The 8,688-nt window shown below is 38.6% G+C and overlaps 1 long non-coding RNA gene across 1 annotated transcript; it reads right to left on the reverse strand.

The window, feature by feature from the left end:
- Window positions 1-5,094: 5,094 nt before the first annotated feature.
- LOC108676118 lies at window positions 5,095-6,296 on the reverse strand. Its single transcript, XR_001931163.1, has 2 exons — window positions 6,233-6,296; window positions 5,095-5,340 (listed from the first exon to the last, which is right to left on the reverse strand). It is a non-coding gene; the product is annotated as an uncharacterized LOC108676118 (long non-coding RNA).
- Between the last annotated feature and the right edge of the window lie 2,392 nt (window positions 6,297-8,688).

Raw genomic sequence — 8,688 nt, forward strand, 5'->3', positions numbered from 1 at the left:
TAGAATCTAAAAGAATAATAAATCGTAAATTAATATACACTTTACCTAATGATTAAAGGTGATAATGGTTGTGAGATGAAGACATATTAACTGATTATATGTCAATTGATGTTACTCTTTTTTGACGCATTTTACAAACAATTAATGGTCCTCCAATCTTTCTCAGTCACTTCTTTAGATTAATTAAGTTCCCAAATGTTATGTTGTAGGATTTTATTTACCACTATCCCATTTCTGTCTTTTTATTGGCCGCTATCCCGTTTATGTTTTCAGTTATCGCTGAATAATTCAGCCTGCTGTGAAAGCGTTTACTTACAAAATAAATACAACGTATAATTCGATCACACGATTTTTGAAAAATCTATCTTTATGCCTTAGATAAATATAAGTGAAAAATCAACTTGGTCATCGTCGGTAGGCAGCCATTGTTATCTTCGGTTGGCAGCCATGTCTGACGGTTGACAAGGACTCGATTTCAAACACGGTGGAACAGAACTAAGGGTCTCGGTCATTGCTGTGAATTCTGGCGCTAATACCTTCGTCGGTGCTGCGCCATATCCTCATAAACTGAATGATTCGGTTCTATTGTGACATCCCCCACGTATGCCTCAAGTTAGTGATGTTTCGAGTACTTAAATGAAAAAATTGTCAGCTGTCATTAATTAAAATCCGTTAGCCTGTTACTCTTGTGACATTCAAATTGAATCACTGCATTTGACATGCCAAGACAGCCAAGTTAAGAAAAATTGTGTTACGACTTTAAAAGCTTGGAAATGTTCTTGTTCAACTTACATTCTATTAGTTATATTTCTGACCAGTTTTGCATGGTTATAGTGTATTTTTTAGGAGAATGTTTTATGCGCAGCAGCTCCAGCCGTCACTGGCTTTGTGTGCGGACAGTGTAGGCTGTGTGCTGGCTGTAGCCTGTGTGTGAGCTAGGCTGGAATACTAACCAGTGGCAATACTGTAGCGTGTGGACTGTATATGGATGGCGACTTCTGCATCACTATTTAATGTTTAATGATATGAATTGATAATTATTTCAATAATTGATTTATGTACTGATGTGTAAGAACACCTTTTCGAGTTGTTGACAACCAATTTGTTTTCTCATCTGAACGTTGCAGTTCACTTCAGCAGTAACAACTAGTATAGCATAGACAGCATAGTAGTGTCAGTGCTGAAGAATAGGCCAAGTTTTCACCGTCACCAAGTCTTGTAATTTTATAAACAGTGGGCCATGGAGGAGTTCAAATAGTGGGTCATGAAGGTGTTCAAACAGTGGGTCATGAAGGAGTTCAACCCAGTCAAAAATCAAAGGCGTATCGCCGGCGTGATTAAGGAGATTGAGGTAGAGACGCTCGGTTGGGGCGCCCGAGTAACATCTCCGCATCATCGACGAAATGTCCATTTTTTTATGCGCGACGGTTCGCTCTTAAACGGCACGCGGCCGCGGAGCGTTTCATAGACTGACCGAGCGCGGCAGCGCCTCTATCATAGGCGCAACGTGCATGAAACTCCGGCGCAACTTACATGGCCGCCTGTAATTATTTATTTAAAAAAAACCTCGGCGGTATATCGCCGAGATTATTGCCTCTGCACTACCATGCTGGATATGCATACACATTCATGTGAACGTGCATGCATTTCCAGCATGACAGTACAAGCAAAGAATCTCGGGATATACAGCCGAGGACATATTAAAATTATCAAATACTAATTCTCATAAAACATCAACAATAGTAGGGTTTTGAATACAATGAAACGTTTGGCAACTGGAAAAATATATTGAAAAAATAAATTTAATGAAGCCAGGTCAGCATTGAAGTGATAACCGCCATGCCAACGTTTTATTTAAACTAGTCTCTCAAGTCTCAGTTTAACGGAGACCAATTACCACTTGGCGAGAATTGACCATTTAGTAACTAGTTGTCGGGACTGGATGTCCATGAGTTGTGTGGCTAACGATGCTCCGTCCTTCGCCAATAACATTCGTATATTAGTAGGGAGTGTGAACGTGTCAAATGGTGATAGGTGCGGTGTTGACGGTGACTACACATTGCGACAAATGGGGGAACTGTATGACAAAGAGGAACATATTCAGACACGAGTGGTAGCTTGCAGGTAATTATGCATGTGCGAAACATTCTAACACATTCAGCCGTACCAATTGGTCTATCGAACTGATTTGCAAGTCTATAAAATTCTTCCTACAGAGGTTGTCAAGAAGAATAGATCAAATGCTATCGTCGAAATTCCAGTAAGAACTTGTGACCATCCTAACATTGCCATGTTCAATGGAAAGTTGTTATACGAATGTTATTGGCGAAGGACGGAGCATCGTTAGCCACACAACTCATGGACATCCAGTCCCGACAACTAGTTACTAATTCTTCGAAAATTACCCAATTCACATTACTTCGATTTCACTCTGGGACCAAACCCAAGGATACAACGAAAAGCAAGCATATAATTACAATGAACCAATAACTTGATTACTTACAGAGTTGAACTTGAGACTATACGATTTCTATCCATGTTTGTACGCGTTTCTCTAGCAGCGACATGGTGACCGTTACTGCTTGAGCTTGACTGGTGAAAACTAAGCCTAACCATGCAGTTGAACTTGAGTGAACTGGCATTTCCACACATGAGTCAAGCTTTCTCGATGAGATAGAAATTAAAACCTGAAGTATATGGACACGAGCAGCTAAAAAAACATGATCATGTCAGCATATACCTCGAGTTAAAAATTTCAATTACTGCCAGTTTCGGAATCTTCTAAACGAAGTAGAATGCCGGCATAATGGCGACACTAGGCTAAGCCTATATTCCCGTAATACCGGTAGCGCTGACGTGTTTCCATTGAACTCCACTTGCAGAACCATTGTCCAGAAAAACGAATACATTTCTAGTAATGTTCAACTTTTAAAATATATAATTTTCAAGTCAAATACTTCACAAGTTTACTTTTCCCACTACTATTGCAGGATTGCAATGAGCAATGTTTGCCGTTCACGTGTGATCATCACTACTACAACTTTTGAACTAACGCCGGATGCAGCGCAGCCCACCCGGCAGCTGCGTCAGGGCAAACTCGAACGTACGTGTAACTTTGTATAAACTACTCACTGCCTCAAGCTGCATCAAGTTAAACAGGAATAATATTTAAACAGTTAAAGAGGCCAGCAACAAATTTTGCCCTGCGAACATAATAGAGTAACTATGAGGAAAAAGAACCGTAAAGCATTGACCAGGTTTTGTCATCGAGGTTGTTCAAACTAATGACTAAACTTTTTTATTCGCTCAAAAAGGATGTGTGATGACTGAGCAGAGCTATGTACGCTATGTATGACACTCACGCCCAGTAACCGCCATTGAATGAAACGATCATACTACACTGAAGGAATTATTTGAACCGAACCACGATATGGTGTACGCATGTACTTACATACATAAAGTACGCATTCAAACGTACGCATGTACTTACATACATCAACGCAGAACGAGCTTTTAGTCAAACTGATAAGCATTCAAATCATTTAAATTGATTATGAACTTAGCTCACATTCTTTTTGTCAAATAGAAGTATTCCATTTAACAAGAAAGGGACAGTGTTCTGAGATGTCTAAAAATGCAGTGTCTCTGTGTAAACATCGGTATACGATAGCATCAACGGTGTTTTGTTCAATGGGAGTGGATGTCAAAGTTTAAGTTTAGGTTCGAACACCAACTTAAGCACGCACGTGTTCGATTGAGGAATCGATTATATATAGCAGCCGAAACATGGTCGTAAGTAGCAGGCGGCCCCTCGTTTGTAAACAACCTTAAAGTCTCGCGCAAATTATCGCCGATGGTCGCAGAGCGGCCCGTCCATCGCCTCCCGCCGACGAGCGCTATATCGCCGAGATTTGGGAAAAGCGGCCAATCTGCCGTTCCGCGCTCATAATCTCCCTCCACGCCGATAAACAACGGCGCCACGGCCTTAAATTTTAACTGGGAAATAGTGGGCCATGGAAGAGTTCAAATAGTGGGTCATGGAGGAGTTCAAATAGTGGGTCATGGAGGAGTTCAAATAGTGGGTCATGGAGGAGTTCAAATAGTGGGTCATGGAGGAGTTCAAATAGTGGGCCATGGAGGAGTTCAAATAGTGGGCCATGGAGGAGTTCAAATAGGAAGCTCGTTGAGTGAGGGAAGCTCGTTGCTCACGAAAATCAGTCATCAAAAAACGACGAGAGCCCAAACCCAAAACAGAAAAATAATTGTGATGGACGAACAAGGCCTCCTATATAGGTCAGCGCTGCTCGGCACACTAACTACGGAATGTCAGCAACATTTGCACGTGCTGGGAAAACGTGGTACTACCAAAACTTCGCCCCCACACAGTCAGTCCGGTTATTAGCGCATTTCTCATTTATGGAAAAGATGCACTATTGTGCTCGCCATGTCCGTCTGTCTATCTGTCTGTTTGTCCGTCGAAACGTCCGTCCGTGACCTCAAATTTTCGTCGACGAGAAAATGCGCTCTTTTTCACTCACTGCAGTGAGTACAGAGTTACATTTTTTTGTGATCCCGCTTTCGTACGCGGTTATTTAATATACACATTATACACGTCATCTATACACATAATACTCGTCATTTTAGTATATGATTTTTCTCAAAGTCACCACGGTAGCGAAAAATTCTCATGATTGTAAATGTTTTTATCATTCGTTTCATTGACTTTAAAATTTGGTGATTTTTGAAATTTGTTCAATTTAAATGGCTTGGACGAAAAGGAAGAAATACACTATTTTCATATTAATACGATTTTACTGAGGTAGTTTTATGTTCAGTCCGAACGTTAATTCATAATCTGATGCAGAGTATTTATTCGTCCACGCTGTACCAGCGCGAGCCTCGGGTTTACTGTTATATTGGCTCGTATATATTGGCCTCTTGAAACTCAAGATGATTCTGTTTGATGAATTAAAATAAAAGTTTCCTTGATTATTTCTTTAACTACCTGTCGATTGTGTGAAAACCTCACAAAATTGAAGATTTTTAAAATTTGTTCATTTTGATTGGCTAGGATGAAAAGGAAGAAATACGATATTTTCAGATTGATACGATTTTACTAAGGCTGTTTTATGTTCAGTCAGAACGTTAATTTATTATGCTCTGATGCAGAGTATTTATTCATCTACGCATATTGGCCTCATGAGGCGCAAGTTTGACGTCCCCCGTTGTGCAGAGTTATATATTGGCCTCATGAGGCGCAAGTTTGACGTCGCGTTCACTGGTCGCCCAGAGTTTAGCAGCGAGGCTGTCGTCGTTGGCCAGCCTGTATGTCCGCAGCTCCTGCGGTGTCGGGGCAGCACAAGAACTAATTTATAATTACTAATAAAATTGTGTTAAAGACAAATAAAACATATGCATGGTTTGGATGTGAAGAACAAATTTACAATTACTTATAAAATATGTGTAAACATAAATAAAACATATGCATGGTTCAGATGTGAAGAACAAATTTAAAATTACTAATAAAATTGTGTTAAACACAAATAAAACATATGCATGGTTTAGATGTGAATAACAAATTTACAATTACTTATAAAATATGTGTAAACACAAATAAAACATATGCATGGTTTAGAAAAAATACATGGCAATCAATTGACAGTGGAATGCGTACTACCGATATTAGTGTAGTATCTTCGGCATTGAAGAATAGCTCTGGATAGGCCTATATTGTTTAGTGACATAACATATATTGTTTAGGATTAATATTACATATCTCAGCTGATAAATGGAAACTACTAACAAAAGTAAGACTTTAGCCTTCATTATTTCACAGTTACCCTAACAAATATGAAGTTCTAGTATGGCTTAGTTTACTGACCGAAATGCAGTTCAGAAATGTACGGGATAAATATGCTTATAAATAAATAGCTCATGATGGCTCGAATGGCTGGTAGTACAGTGACAGTATATGCACAGTACTCACCCTACAGTTACTGTAGTACCGTAACTGTAACGTGCACTGTACTCACCCTACAGTCGCTGTAAATGTACTGTACTCACCCTACAGTCAATGTATAGTTACTGTACTCATCCTACAGTCAGTGTATATGTACTGTACTCACCCTACAGTCACTGTATATGCACTTTATTACATGCACTGTACTCACCCTACAGTCACTGTACATGCACTGTACTCACCCTACAGTCACTGTACATGCACTGTACTCACCCTACAGTCACTGTAGTAACGGCCGCTCTGGTGTGCTACTGCATCGTCTACTGCACAGTAGATGGTCTGTGCGCCCAGCTCAGGGCTTTGGTAGACAAATATACTCTCATCTACTTAGTATATTTCTCATCTACTTAGTAAATACCCTCATCTACTTGGTATATCTCCCATCTACTTGGTATATACCCTCATCTACTTAGTATATACCCTCATCTACTTAGTATATACCCTCATCTACTTAGTATATACTCTCATCTACTTAGTATATACCCTCATCTACTTAGTATATACCCTCATCTACTTAGTATATACCCTCATCTACTTAGTATATGCCCTCATCTACTTAGTATATGCCCTCATCTACATAGTATATACCCTCATCTACGTAGTATATACCCTCAGCTACTTAGTATATCTTTCATCCACTTAGTATATACCCTTATCTACGTAGTATATCTCTCATCTACTTAGTATATCTCTCATCTACATAGTATATACCCTCATCTACGTAGTATATACCCTCATCTACGTAGTATATACCCTCATCTTCGTACTATATACCTTCATCTACTTAGTATATACCCTCATCTACTTATAAACCCTAATCTACTCGTAGAATATCACATTGTGGGCCTGAATAAAAAAAGTAAATGTCAGGTAAGTTCAAACAAATTAAATAAAGTAAGTTATTGGCTCACGAAAAAGCAGCTCCTAATAGCAGGAATAATTAGGAATATTATTTATAATAATTAATAAATTAGCATTATGCTCGCAAAACTGTCGCCCTGACGCGACTTGTAAACTTGATAAATCTTAACAAAATTTGTTGAAATTTTGAAGTAAATTTTTAGCTTGGCATTTCACAAAACTCTCGTGCAGAGGGGCCAAGGTTATTTTACTTTAGGATATTTTTATGACACGGCAAGTTCAGTGATTGTTTCTAATAAACATCTAATATCAAGTAAATATTAGTTATTAGGTTACAAGAACTAGTCAGGTTAACTATAATAATTAACTGAATATGTCCGTTACGCTTATAACTATTTTTCGTTGCTGCTAAACAATTGACAAACAATTTATTTTGTAAATATTTCATTGCGAAAGTCGAAGTAGATGCTGGTGCTATTCTATACAAAATCTAGTTTTATTCCGGAACATGCACACGTAATTAAACGTAACAACAATTAACGTAATTAAAGTTTCCTGATTATAGAGTTAAGCTAAAAAAACATAATTAGATATTAAATTTGTGATGATAATACATGACTGTGAGAAAAAATAAAAATGTTTTTCTGAACTCTAAATATGGCCTACAGAAGATTCTGCAGTCGTTCGTTTGAATATGTCTATAAAATATGTCTATAAAATATGTCTATAAAATATGTCTATAAAATATGTCTATAAAATATGTCTTGTATGCATCAATACAGGCTCGTAATGTATACGACTGTATGAATAAATACTGTCATTCATCTAAACAGGTGAGTACTCACACAACTCTTAGTATGTGAGTACTCACATAACTCCTACGTGCACGTGTACACATACACACGTATAGACAAACACGTACAAGCGTATACGTTGCAGTGTACTCACCTTACTCATGAAGCACAGAAAATTAGCAAACCAGTCGGCCACATGTACGGAGTAGGGTGACATGGGGCAGCGAGCCCACTGCGGGTCATGGGCCCATAGCGGGTTTCTCGCTAAGTATGGCAGATATTTTCACTAATTTTTGTACCCCGATTTTCCTTGTCATTTTTTGGCGATCAATCAAACAGTTATTTTTTATATCGCTTCTGTTAAATTTGTACTCAATTTTTTCATTAATTTGTCTTTCGATTTTACTAGCATATTCATTTAGAGAAAAAGTCAGTTCACCGAAACGCTTCCCTTTTATTCAGTCAGTCGTGAAGCACTTTACACTTCACTGATGTTGAATCTCTTGTGAATAGTTATATTGTGACGTGTAAATTTGTGTGTGATATTTGGGAATTATTGTGAGATCTAAATTTGAGTTGTGATATTTGTGAATTGTAGTTTTGTTAGGAATAACTAGGATTAACTACTATTGCTGCATCTTGTTAAGTTCATTACTTTCGTTTACAGAATCATATTAGTTCATGACTACGAACAATAGATTCAGTGCGTGCCAGCCGCTGGGTTTATTTTGAGTTTACTTTGGGTTCATTTTGTTTTTGCTTCTGTTTTCCTCTTCATGTTCAGTATTTACCAGGGCCTTCGTTACCAATAAAGTATCAAGAATACAAGTTCTCTTCCCTGCACGGTTAAAGTTCGGTTGTCTGGCTGGCGCTGACGTAAGAGCGTTCGGTAGTCACCGTCGCGCTTACAGAATGAATTCCGGACTCCACGTCCATCTCCATCGCGCTCACTCCGCAACACTTGCGTCGCAGGTTGCCAGCTCGTCTGAGTATTTCTGCTGTGCCCAGTGTTTG

Source organism: Hyalella azteca, unplaced genomic scaffold, assembly GCF_000764305.2.
Source record: "Hyalella azteca isolate HAZT.00-mixed unplaced genomic scaffold, Hazt_2.0.2 contig9001, whole genome shotgun sequence".
NCBI lineage: Eukaryota > Metazoa > Arthropoda > Malacostraca > Amphipoda > Hyalellidae > Hyalella > Hyalella azteca.